A 12,909-nucleotide genomic window follows, 5' to 3' on the forward strand; every position below is an offset into this window, starting at 1 on the left:
TTTTACACTGTTGAACTCCTTTCTGATATTGCTCCACTATTTGTCGGCGCAGAATTAGGGGGATTGGTGATCCTCTTCCCATCTTTACTTCTGAGAGCCGCTGCCACTCCAAGATGCTCTTTTTATACCCAGTCATGTTAATGACCTATTGCCAATTGACCTAATGAGCTGCAATTTGGTCCTCCAGCTGTTCCTTTTTTTGTACCTTTAACTTTTCCAGCCTCTTATTGCCCCTGTCCCAACTTTTTTGAGATGTGTTGCTGTCATGAAATTACAAATGAGCCAATATTTGGCATGAAATTTCAAAATGTCTCACTTTAGACATTTGATATGTTGTCTATGTTCTATTGTGAATACAATATCAGTTTTTGAGATTTGTAAATTATTGCATTCCATTTTTATTTACAATTTGTATTTTGTCCCAACTTTTTTGGAATCGGGGTTGTAGATGTTGACAATATATGGCTTGGTGGAGATATGCACTCTACCAAATGTCCTTCTAGTTCCTTATTTAATGCACATATAATGTGGCGTAGTTTATAGATTATAGACATGGCCTTCATGGAAAGTGTCAAACAATGAAAGTGAGCTACTTTAGTGAAGAAGACAATTATAATATGTACACTTTTTCAACAGAGCGCTCCATTACAATGTGAAAGAACCAAAATTTGATTCACGGATCAAATCAAATAAGAATCGACTCACTTAAAGAAGTCATAATGCTCGTACACAACAGTCGCGTGTGTTTCACTCCAGAAGGTGCTGCATGGTGATCAATAGACTGCTTTTCTTGTCACCATGGTGTCACCCTTCGACCCTGACAAGAGGATTGTTTCATAAATACTCAGACAGCTGGTTCATGCACAGTAATTAAGAATTGATCAGCTCATAATTATCTTCCTTCTCTGGATCTTCTCCCATCCACACTCCATTCTAACTCCATTCCAGATGGAGTGATGATGACGGCTGGGAGAAAATAACAGAAGCTGTGAGACAGCAGGGTTTTTTTTTTAAGGTGGAGAGGTACAATTAACACCACAGTACTGGGTGTTTCGTGATAATTATCCACCCTGTCTTCATGCTGCATAACTTCTGGAGTGCAATCATCAAACCTGCCATCTAAAATTACAATGATTCTCACCTTGTCAATTCCTCAGACTCTCCAAGGGGTGGGCATCCATTCATGTATTTTTTTTTTACACAAGCTCCAGTTTGCATTCTCCTCAGAGCTGGTCTGAGTTTACCGTCAATGAGAGAAGATCTATGATGGATTCATTTGTTGCTGGGGATGCCATAAACCTGGGCTAGCTTTAGAAAAGCTGTCAAACTCATAAAAGAGCTGCACTGGTCAATCACAGAGAGGTAATTGACTGTCAGTTGTAGAAGGTCTGAGGTGAATGGTAAATGAAGGCCCATCCATCTCAGACCTTGTTGTTCTGGTTATTATCCTGGGCAAAATGTCACCGCTTAAAACACTCACATCAATCATTCTGGGTTGTGAAATTAATCGTCTTTTGTCTGTTTGGATGGTTGAAAATCATGTCTAGAAAGTGATTACCTTCCCTCATTCTCACCTACTACATTATGGATCTCTTTGTTTCTGCAGCATAATTATGTTTAAACATCACTGGATGAAGAGAAATGTAAGATGCAATCATTCTGCGAAACAGCCATTTTTCTGTGGTCAATACAGCACGTTTTTTTTTCAACTGTTTTTGGACTTTTTTTTTAACTTACTGGGTGGATTTTGGGAAATCAGTCCAAAACTGTAACAATTGATTTTAAAGTTTTATTTGACCTACAGTAAACTGGATTAGATTTGACTTGGACAAGACTAGACTGGATTGAACAGGACTATTCTGGACTGGAATCAAATGACTTGACTAAAGATTATTTGGACTTCTTGAGACTGGACTTGGCAGCAGGGTGGTGTAGTGGTTAGCACTGTCACCTCACAGCAAGAAGCTTTGGGTTTGAGTGCAGTGGCCAACGGGGGCCTTTCTGTGTGGAGTTTGCACGTTCTCCCTGCGTCTGTGTGGGTTTCCTTCAGGTGATCTGTTTTCCCCCACATTTCAAAGACATGCAGGCTAGGTTAACTGGTGGCTCTAAATTGACCATGAGTGTAAATAGTTGTCCATGGTGTACTGCACCTCTCACCCATAGTCAGCTGGGATAGGCTCCAGCTTGCCCATGACCCTGCACAGATAAGTGGTTACAGATAATGGATGGATGGAGACTAGACTTGACTGGCCTCAACTAGACTGGACTGGGACAAGACTGGACTTCAGTAGAGAGAATGAAATTAACTAGACTGGACTGATCTTGGATTTGGTGTTGATTATACTGAAGTGGAATATTATTTGACTGGCCTTTACTAAATTGGACTTGGACTAGGCCAAGCAGGACTGGATTGGACTGGACTGAAGTGGTTTGTACATGATTTCAGTGGGCTGGAATTGACTGGGCTCAAATGGACTGGACTGGATGTTGATTAGATTGGACTGGATTTGACTAAACTGGGCTTTGACTGGGTTGGAGTTGACTGGATAAGATGGGATGGGACTGGATTGTACTAGACAGTAGGACTGGACTGGACATTATAGGACTGGATGGGACTTAACCTCCTAGGGCTTAGCGGTCACATGCGTGGACAGCACTTTTTAGAAATTAAGAACAAGAATCCACATATGTGAACATACTTTTTCTCTAAAAGTACATCTTATCAAAAGATGATGCTTAGTTTTTATTCTAATCAGGTTCTAATAAGCCCAAATAGCAAAGAGAAATAAAAAAATGCATGTAAAAAAACAGCTTGGGCCTTAGGAGGTTAAGTGGACTGGTATTCACTGGACTGAACTACACTTGGACTGTATTGCATGTTGGGTGAATGGACTAAACTTGACTAAACTGGACATTGATTTGTACTGGATGGGATGGGACTGGATTGCAGTGGACTTTGTAGCAGGATAGATTGGACTATACTGAATAGGACTGGACTGGAATGAACACAATGTGGACTGGACTGGACTGGGTTGAAATGGGCTTGACTGAAATGGTCTGGGCTTTATACTGGACTAGACTGGACTGGACTTCATTAGAGTGGACTGGTATTGACTGGACTGAATTGGATTTGCACTGGATTTGGTCTTGACTAGACTGGAGTGCTGTTTGAATGAAGCTGACCTTTCTAAACTGGACTTGGACTGGGAGGATTGGAAAATATTTGGACTTGATTGGACTGGGCTGGAGAGGGTCACACAGAACTAAACTGAATTAGACTTCATTGGATTGGACCGGTATTAACTGAATTCACTCAACTCAATAGATGGGACTAAGAAGGATTTAGAGTTCAGTGGACTGGACTGGACCTGGCTTGGACTGGAGTGGACTCTGGAATGAGTGATAAAACATCTTTATAAACTGGAACAAGTCCAGCTGCCAAGAATTACTCCTGAGACAACTGTCCAAAAAGTAAAAATAAAATCACTTCCTCTATGACTGAACTGCAGGTTATATGTTCCATCATTGAAAAAGATTTAATGTTTTCTTTGTTTTAAAATGTATAAATCTGCTATTTTTCTTGTTTGAAGGATGTCCAGAATATGATTCCTGGTACATTTTCAAGGTACTGGGCAATAACACAGCAATTACATAAAAACTTAAAAATCATATTAAGTCCTTGATAAGTCTCATCTCATTATCTCTAGCTGCTTTATCCTGTTCTACAGGGTCGCAGGCAAGCTGGAGCCTATCCCAGCTGACTACGGGTGAAAGGCGGGGTACACCCTGGACAAGTCGCCAGGTCATCACAGGGCTGACACATAGACACAGACAACCATTCACACTCACATTCACGGTCAATTTAGAGTCACCAGTTAACCTAACCTGCATGTCTTTGGACTGTGGGGGAAACCGGAGCACCCGGAGGAAACCCACGTGGACACGGAGAGAACATGCAAACTCCACACAGAAAGGCCCTCGCCGGCCACGGGGCTCGAACCTGGACCTTCTTGGTGTGAGGCGACAGCGCTATCCACTACACCACCGTGCCGCCCCCTTGATAAGTCATTTGTAACATTTGTTTTTTAAAGACTCTCTCTCTCTGAGAAATCCGAGACGTGTTTGAGAAGAACTTGTGTGATTACTCACACATGAAGGAGGGCAATTAACCGTCCTCCACCACAAATGACTAATTATTGTTGCATGTATTAGAAGAAGAAAATAGAGAGAAAAATAATCCTTGAAATCACAAACACAGAGAAAGAGAGTGGAGACATTGGCATCGGGAGTCAGGAGGAAACGCTGGGCTTGTTATGAGAAATAATAAAATGGTGGGATTTGAAAAAGAAATAATGGAGATATCATTAGTGGAGAAGGTTAGCGAGAGACACAGACTCATTAGGAGGCATTGAGAACCTTGCTGGGGTTTTGTGAGCGAGAACATTTCTCCTGATGAAACATCGTTTGTGATGTTCGAGCCGGGTGAAGCTTGGTGAAGAGAAATTTGAGCATAATGGAATATTTGACATTAATTCATTTTATGGAAATAAATGATGCTGAATGAGTTGGTGAAGATTCAGGTCGGGTTTTTCGGCTCAGCTTTTAACTCTCGTTTATTTTTTGACTGAATGCTAAATCGACTTCCAGTGTATGAGTACACTGAGTGTGTTCAGCTGACAATTCTCCATGAGTATCTACACTCCCTGGCCACTTTTACAGGAACTTGCTGTTGTTGACTCTAAGATCCCTGTTCTTGGCTGCAGGAGTGGAACCCAATATGGTCTTCTGCTTTCTGTTGCATGCTGAGATGCTATTCTGCTCAACACAGTTGTAAAGAGTGATTATATGAGTTCATACATGTCAAAAGCAAAGGGGAGTCCCATATACGATTCATACATTGGGGGAGTGCCTGTTAGAGAGCGCACTTGTCCTGGGCCATCGGCATAGTGAGGTAGGGTGGCCAGTTCCTTTCCTCGCCGCCTTTAACTTCCCCAGTGTTTCCACCAGGTCCCCATTCACTGCTGGGTGGACAGGGAGCGAGCCCCAGATCCCCGTCGAGCCGAGGCTCGAACCAGGGACCGTTCGCTTAGCGGTCAAGCGCTCTAACCACTTGGCCACCTGCGCTCCTCATACATGTCAACCTTTGGTCAATCAAACCTGTATAACCAACCTCCAAAATCCGTATTTCCCTTATCAAATCCGTATAAGATGCAAATTAAAATAATTTACCTAAAATTTGAATGATAATCAACAATGATATATCCCAGTTACTTTTTATTCAATATTAATAACAATAAACCTTCAGAATGAATACAAAGCTCCAATGTTTGACAAAAACACAAAGTGTTATCAGCGTAGTTACGAAGGAAATACTTCGTTGTTTGGAGACAGGTTTCACCGAGCGGCTATTATGCGCGAGACTTCATATTAGCCACAAAGTCAGGAAAATCTGTTCGTAAAATTACGTTATAATGACCAAATACAATGAAAAGTATTTTTCCAGTCTCACCTGTGAAAGGTAATCCCATGTGATCTCGTTTGGACGGTAAACCTGTTGGTACAGTTAAACGCAGCACATGAATGAGGCATCTTTATTCTCGGGTGAGGATGATGTATGATTCTATGCAGAAGCCGGCGTCTATGACTTCACGGTTGGTGGGATTCTCGCAGTGCGGTGTGCGCATGATCAAAAGTGGAACGAAGTCTCGCTACCACAAGATAACGCGCGATTTCATAAGACTCTTTACTGGCTGTCTGTGGTGTACAGTACGTTTGTAAATGTTATGCACTCTTTTATCATCGTGGGAATTGATTATAGCTCTAAATAAATATTGAAGTTTTTTTTAAAGAATCCGTATAACTTTATTTATAAACGCCCGTATACGATGTTTATTGAATCAAATCCATATAAAATACGGACATTCCGTATAGGTTGACATGTATGTGAGTTACTATATCCTTCCTGGCAAAAAAAGCTTGAACCAATCTGGCCATTTTCTGATCTCTGACCCTCTCTTAACAACAAGGCGTTTGTTTCCACCCACAGAACTGTCACTCACTCACTCGATGTTTTTTTTTGTTTCTTTGCACCATTCTGTGTAAACTCTAGAGACTGTTGTGTGTGAAAACCCCAGGAGATCAGCAGTTTCTGAAACACTCATACCAGTACATCTGGCTCAAACCAACACCCATACCACAATAAAAGAAAGTCACACAAAAATAGAGATCACAATTTTTCCCATTCTGATGTTTGAACATTGTGAATGCTAACTGAAGCTCTTGATTTGTATCTGCGTGATTTGATGCACCGTGCTGCTGTCAAGGGATCGGCTGATGAGAGAACTGCAGAAAACAGAACAGCAGGTGGATGCGTGGGTGTTCCTAATAAAGAGGCCAGTGAGTGTATTTTTTAATATCATTTTTTTCCCACTGTGATGTCCCAGATAGGCTTCTGTTGAATCTGTATGAATATAGATAATTGAAGTTGCTGAATAAATAACTTTGAATTTCAAATGATTTGCCTATTTATTTATTTATAATAGATATTGGATGTTACAAAGGCACTCAACAAACAAACAAATCTGAATTTCTGAACATTTTCCTATTTATGCTTTTTTCTCTTTGTTGCTTTTTTTTTTTAAATTAATTAGTTTATTTTTGGGTGGCACAGTAGTGTAGTGGTTAGCACTGTTGCTTCACAGCAAGAAGGTCCTGGGTTCGAGCCCAGCAGCCAATGGGGGCCTTTCTGTATGGAGTTTTCATGTTCTCCCCGTGTCTGTGTGGGTTTGCTCTGGTTTCCCCCGCAGTCCAAAGACATGCAGGTTAGGCTAATTGGTGGCTCTAAATTGACCGTAGGTGTGAATGGTTGTTTGTGTCTGTGTGTCAGCCCTGTGATGACCTGGCAATTTGTCCAGGGTGAACCCCGCCTCTTGCCCATAGTCAGCTGGGATAGGCTCCAGCTTGTCCATAACCCTGCACAGGATAAGCGGTTACAGATAATAGATGGATGGAAACTGAACGAGACTGGACTTCAGTAGAGAGACTGAAATTAACGAGACTGGACTGATCTTGGATCTGGTGTTGATTATACTGAAGTGGAATGTTATTTGACTGGCCTTTACTAAATTGGAATTGCCCAAACAGGACTGGGTTGAAGTGGTTTGTACATCAGTGGATTGGAGTTGACTGGGCTCAAGTGGACTGGACTGGATGTTGATTAGACTGGACTGGATTTAACTAAACTGGGCTTTGACTGGGCTGGAGTTTACTGGATCAGATGGGATGGGACTGGATTGTACTAAACAGTAGGACTGGACTGAACATTATAGGACTGGACTTAAGTGGACTGGTATTCACTGGACTGTATTGCATGTTGTGTGTCCACTAAAATGGAGTGTCCTTAAAATGGACTAAACTTGACAAAATTGGATGCAGATTTGTACCGGATGGGATGGGACTGGATTGCAATGGACTTTGTAGCAGGATGGATTGAACTATACTGAATAGGATTGGACTGGAATGAACACAATGTGGACTGGACTGGACTGGGTTGAAATGGGCTTGACTGACATGGTCAAGCGACCCTGTACAGGATAAGCAGTCACAGATAATGGATGGATGGATAGTTTATTTCTTTGAAGTGACCTTGGGTGTTGTTTTATTAAACATATAAAATACATAAATAAGTAAACAAACAAGAAGATGAAAATAAAGAACTATGTTTCAATTTCAAAATTAGATATTGCTATTGATGGTTTCATGGTAAATTCTTTATTTTTTAAACTATAAGCTTGGGCTCTAGTAGGAACCCCCCAACCAACCGACCAAATAAACTGGAAGGGTGCACAAAAGAGTTCATATCTCTGCCGAGCCACACATTATCAACATCATAATCAAATCAGTAGAACATAGGATAATACTCAAGTTATCTACCAAATGTCATCCAAATCAGTTCATAACTTTTTGAATTACATTGGGAAAAGACAAAGAAATCCTGGATCCGCATACATATCCGGATTTGGATCAAAATCTAATCAGTCGTTCCTTGGCCGATAGATAACCTTTCCTCGAGGGGCAATTTCTCAGAGACAACAAGGGAAGCCGAGCTTCCCCTAAAATTCTCTCCCCAAACTGCGGCATCTACGATGTTGAATTCTCATTAAAACAATAACTTGCATAACATAATATATGCCCAAGATTGTATTTACGTTCATAACTATCCTGTAACTTATTTGAGTGATGTCTGACGAACTTGCAGTTCGCTACGAGAATCACCTTTGCTGCCAGGCTGTAACCAGCATTGCCAGATACTGCTCACGTTTTCCAGCCAAAATATGTTCAAAACCCTCCAAAATGCACTTAAAACCGCCCAATCTGGCAACACTGGCTATAACCTTTCTTATTTCAATGGGCTCTATGGCTGGCAGCCGGGTATCCGTTGCAGTCTATGAGAGGGCTCTGAACAGCCAATTTCGGCTAGTTGTTATTGGTTAAAATCCACAAAATCGTCACTTCCAGGGAAGCCGGGCTTCTCTGGGACTAAACGAGACAGTGGGAGGGGCAAGAAGCCAGGCTGATGAAGGATTATTGGAGGTAGTGTTTGAAAGACATGAGGAGGGTGGGCTCTGTACTTCGGCGTTGGCGAGGAACACGGAAGCATGATCAGTCCCTAGCGGATGTCGAGAAAGTGTAGTCGTGTGCCAAAGTGCTGTCCGAATTTCTTTTCATATAAACGTTTCTTCTCATTGATGTCTCTGTACATTACTCTGTAAATAAATGTAAATATTACTTGTTGTGCTCCGTTAACTTTCATCCATTCTATCAGTTTGATCATTCGTGAATTCACTCGTTTATTTCATTTGTAGTTCAATCTGGTTGTAGGCTAGCTTGAGCCTTATTGGGATCTGCAGTGCTAGCTGCTAACAGAAATTGGTGAAGTCTCTGGAAAGCACAACCAGCTGGTATGACAGGGTCACAGACCATTTTCTGGAAAAGGAGCGGAGGGCAGAATTTGTGTATAAATAGTGTGCATCATATAATGTTCATGAATCTGAAGTGTGTATATTGTTCAGTAATGTTAAGAGAATGGTGGGCTCTGTGTTATAGGTTATACCTGGGTATAATATTCAAGGTTCTGTGTGTTGCACAGCCTACCTGGTTATGAATTTCCAGACTGTGTTGCAGAAGATGTTCAAGGATGTGTTGCACAGCTGGGTGTTGTGTTAAAGACCCTGTGTTGCATATCAAGGTATGATGTTCAAGGCTCTTCGTTGAATAGCCAGTGATTTTTGGATGTTTGATATTTCTGATTAAGGATATGAGGCACTAGCCTGGCAAGCCAGACTATAACATGAAATGTACAAGCAAAAATACTTTCTGCCACTAGGTGGGGTTGTCTAGTTCACTATGCTAATGGGGCACACCTTTCTATGCTTTGATATCCGGCCTACAGGTTTTACGATGAATGCGTAAAATGGGCTTCCCCTGTTTTAAAAACCAGCAGCCGCCACTGCTTTCCTCCAAATTTCATCCAAATCCAGTTACTACTTTTAGAGTTATGTTGGGAAAAGACAAACGGAGGCCAAAACATAACCTCCTCCAAGACAGCTTGTGGAGGTAATAAATACATTAATAAATAAGAATGAAAATGGGCGGCACGGTGGTGTAGTGGTTAGCGCTGTCGCCTCACAGCAAGAAGGTCCTGGGTTCGAGCCCCGGGGCCGGCGAGGGCCTTTCTGTGTGGAGTTTGCATGTTCTCCCCTTGTCCGCGTGGGTTTCCTCCGGGTGCTCCGGTTTCCCCACAGTCCAAAGACATGCAGGTTAGGTTAACTGGTGACTCTAAATTGACCGTAGGTGTGAATGTGAGTGTGAATGGTTGTCTATGTGTCAGCCCTGTGATGACCTGGCGACTTGTCCAGGGTGTACCCCGCCTTTCGCCCGTAGTCAGCTGGGATAGGCTCCAGCTTGCCTGCGACCCTGTAGAAGGATAAAGCGGCTAGAGATAATGAGATGAGAATGAAAATAAACAACTGAATTACTTTTTATTGTTTCCCCACTCAAGGCCGTGGCTTCCTTGGTGAATTAATGCACAGACTCCCAGGCTTCTCTTTTCAGCTTTCTGTCCTTGAGTGTGCTGCAAAATTGCATCTATTATTATTATTATTATTATTATTTTTCTGTGTCGTGTATTTTGAGATCTGTATGTTATTGCAAATGAGCAGTGATGACTGATATTGGTACAGAACTCAATCCCGTCTGCTCATGCTGTGCTGCAATGCATGAAAATAATGACACTTTTGCTCTCAGTTCCCTGGCAGACTCAGACAGAGCTGGATATAACGACATGCTCTGTTCTCGCTGCGGGTTTTTTTTTTTTTTTTAAAGCCAATATCGCGGTAAGAAGCTCTGGCATCAGTCTTGAACAGGTTGTCTGCTCACTTTATTCTCCTTTTCTTTTTTTCCTCCTTCATCTATTTTCCCCTCCCGTCTCCTGCTTGCTTCCAGAGCAGACAGCTTTTTTTGAATTTCATGAACAGGCGTGAAAAGATGATCCTCTGGCTGAATGTTTATTAGCGAGACAAATATTCTCATAAAAAGCCAGAATGAAAAAACTACACATTACCCTGGCTGGAGCCATTAGCCGGCGTTTTGTCCACAGGCGACGGACCAAAGCGGCGTGTCTGTGCTTTCTGCTACAATGCTAATCGGAGTGTTTACTAGCGCAGATCTGCCTCGCATGCTAATTGATGAAAAGTCTTACGATCGCTTACAATTATTCACATCATTATGAATCACTTCCTTTCGCATTATCGTTGTGCAAACGTTGCGTTATGTTGTTTAATTAAGACAAGGACAACTTAGAAAACACTTGTATGCCTCTCCAGAATAGGCTTTGGTGGCATACACAGTGGTAAAGGCTAAACACCATCAGCACTAAAAAGCCATTTCTAAAATGATAAAAAAAAAACCAGGAAAATTGGAGCCAAATTATAACAAATCCCTAAAGTAGCAAGCTTTTGAACAACAGCATGCTTTTAGCACTGCAAAACCCCATAAACAAAACGATTATTGATCAGAATTATTACCACAGCTAGCAAACAGATTAGCACACACTCAACAATGACTCATCAAAACAACTGACGGAAAATTGGGTGAGATGGGAGCGTGCTGGACTTGTTTATGAATTGGAGTTGAAGCATTGAGGCTTTTTTAAATTATTTTTTTATCTTCTATCATCTTCTTTCAACAGAAGTACTGTATATAGGCAGATTCTACCATAACTGGATCCATTAACCACTTGCCCACAAAATAAGAAATTTTTCTTGTCCTTTTTTCAGTGAGGTAATATTTTCAAGATTGAAAATATGGTATTTGGTCTTCTAAAACAGCACGTCATTTAAAAATACACGAGTATATCAATAAAAGATTTTTAATGAATAAAGTTCTATTTCTTTGACATATCTGACAGACATAACTCCCATTTTAAAAATCCCTTTCATTATCCCTGTTGCTATCGTCAGTGAATTTCTGTCAGATGACCTGATGATAGACTCGGCCATTATGGATCTTTGGTAGTTATCGTGTGGAAGCAGGCTTTATCATTTTTGGGTGTCAACAGATAGAGTTGAAATAGATTAACAGCAGGGGCGATTTCTCAGAGACAACAAGGGAAGCCGAGCTTCCCCTAAAATTCTCTCCCCAAACTGCGGCATCTACGACGTTGAATTCTCATTAAAACAATAACTTGCATAACATAATATATGCCCAAGATTGTATTTACGTTCATAACTATCCTGTAACTGATTTGAGTGATGTCTGACGAACTTGCAGTTCGCTACGAGAATCACCTTTGCTGCCAGGCTGTAACCTTTCTTATTTCAATGGGCTCTATGGACTGGCAGCAGTGTTGCCAGATTGGGCTGTTTTAAGTGCATTTTGGCGGGTTTTGAACATATTTTGGGATGGAAAACGTCAGCAGTATCTGGCAACACTGACTGGCAGCCGGGTATCCGTTGCAGTCTACGAGACGGCTCTGAACAGCCAATTTCGGCTAGTTGTTATTGGTTAAAATCAACAAAATCGTCACTTCCAGGGAAGCCGGGCTTCTCTGGGACTAAACGAGACAGTGGGAGGGACAAGAAGCCGGGCTGATAAAGGATTATTGGAGGTAGTGTTTGAAAGACATGAGGAGGGCGGTACTTCGGCGAGGAACATGGAAGTATGATCAGTCAGTCCCTAGCGGATGTCGAGAAAGTGTAGTCGTGTGCTAAAGTGCTGTCCGAATTTCTTTTCATATAAACGTTTCTTCTCATTGATGTCTCTGTACATTACTCTGTAAATAAATGTAAATATTACTCGTTGTGCTCCGTTAACTTTCATCCATTCTATCAGTTTGATCATTCGTGAATTCACTCGTTTATTTCATTTGTAGTTCAATCTGGTTGTAGGCTAGCTTGAGCCTTATTGGGATCTGCAGTGCTAGCTCATCTCATCTCATTATCTCATCTCATCTCATCTCATCTCATCTCATCTCATCTCATCTCATCTCATCTCATTATCTCTAGCCGCTTTATCCTTCTACAGGGTCGCAGGCAAGCTGGAGCCTATCCCAGCTGACTATGGGCGAAAGGCAGGGTACACCCTGGACAAGTCGCCAGGTCATCACAGGGCTGACACATAGACACAGACAACCATTCACACTCACATTCACACCTACGGTCAATTTAGAGTCACCAGTTAACCTAACCTGCATGTCTTTGGACTGTGGGGGAAACCGGAGCACCCAGAGGAAACCCACGCGAACACGGGGAGAACATGCAAACTCCGCACAGAAAGGCCCTCGCCGGCCCCGGGGCTCGAACCACTACACCACCGTGCCGCCCCGCAGTGCTAGCTGCTAACAGAAATTGG

Source organism: Neoarius graeffei, chromosome 3, assembly GCF_027579695.1.
Source record: "Neoarius graeffei isolate fNeoGra1 chromosome 3, fNeoGra1.pri, whole genome shotgun sequence".
Taxonomy (NCBI): domain Eukaryota; kingdom Metazoa; phylum Chordata; class Actinopteri; order Siluriformes; family Ariidae; genus Neoarius; species Neoarius graeffei.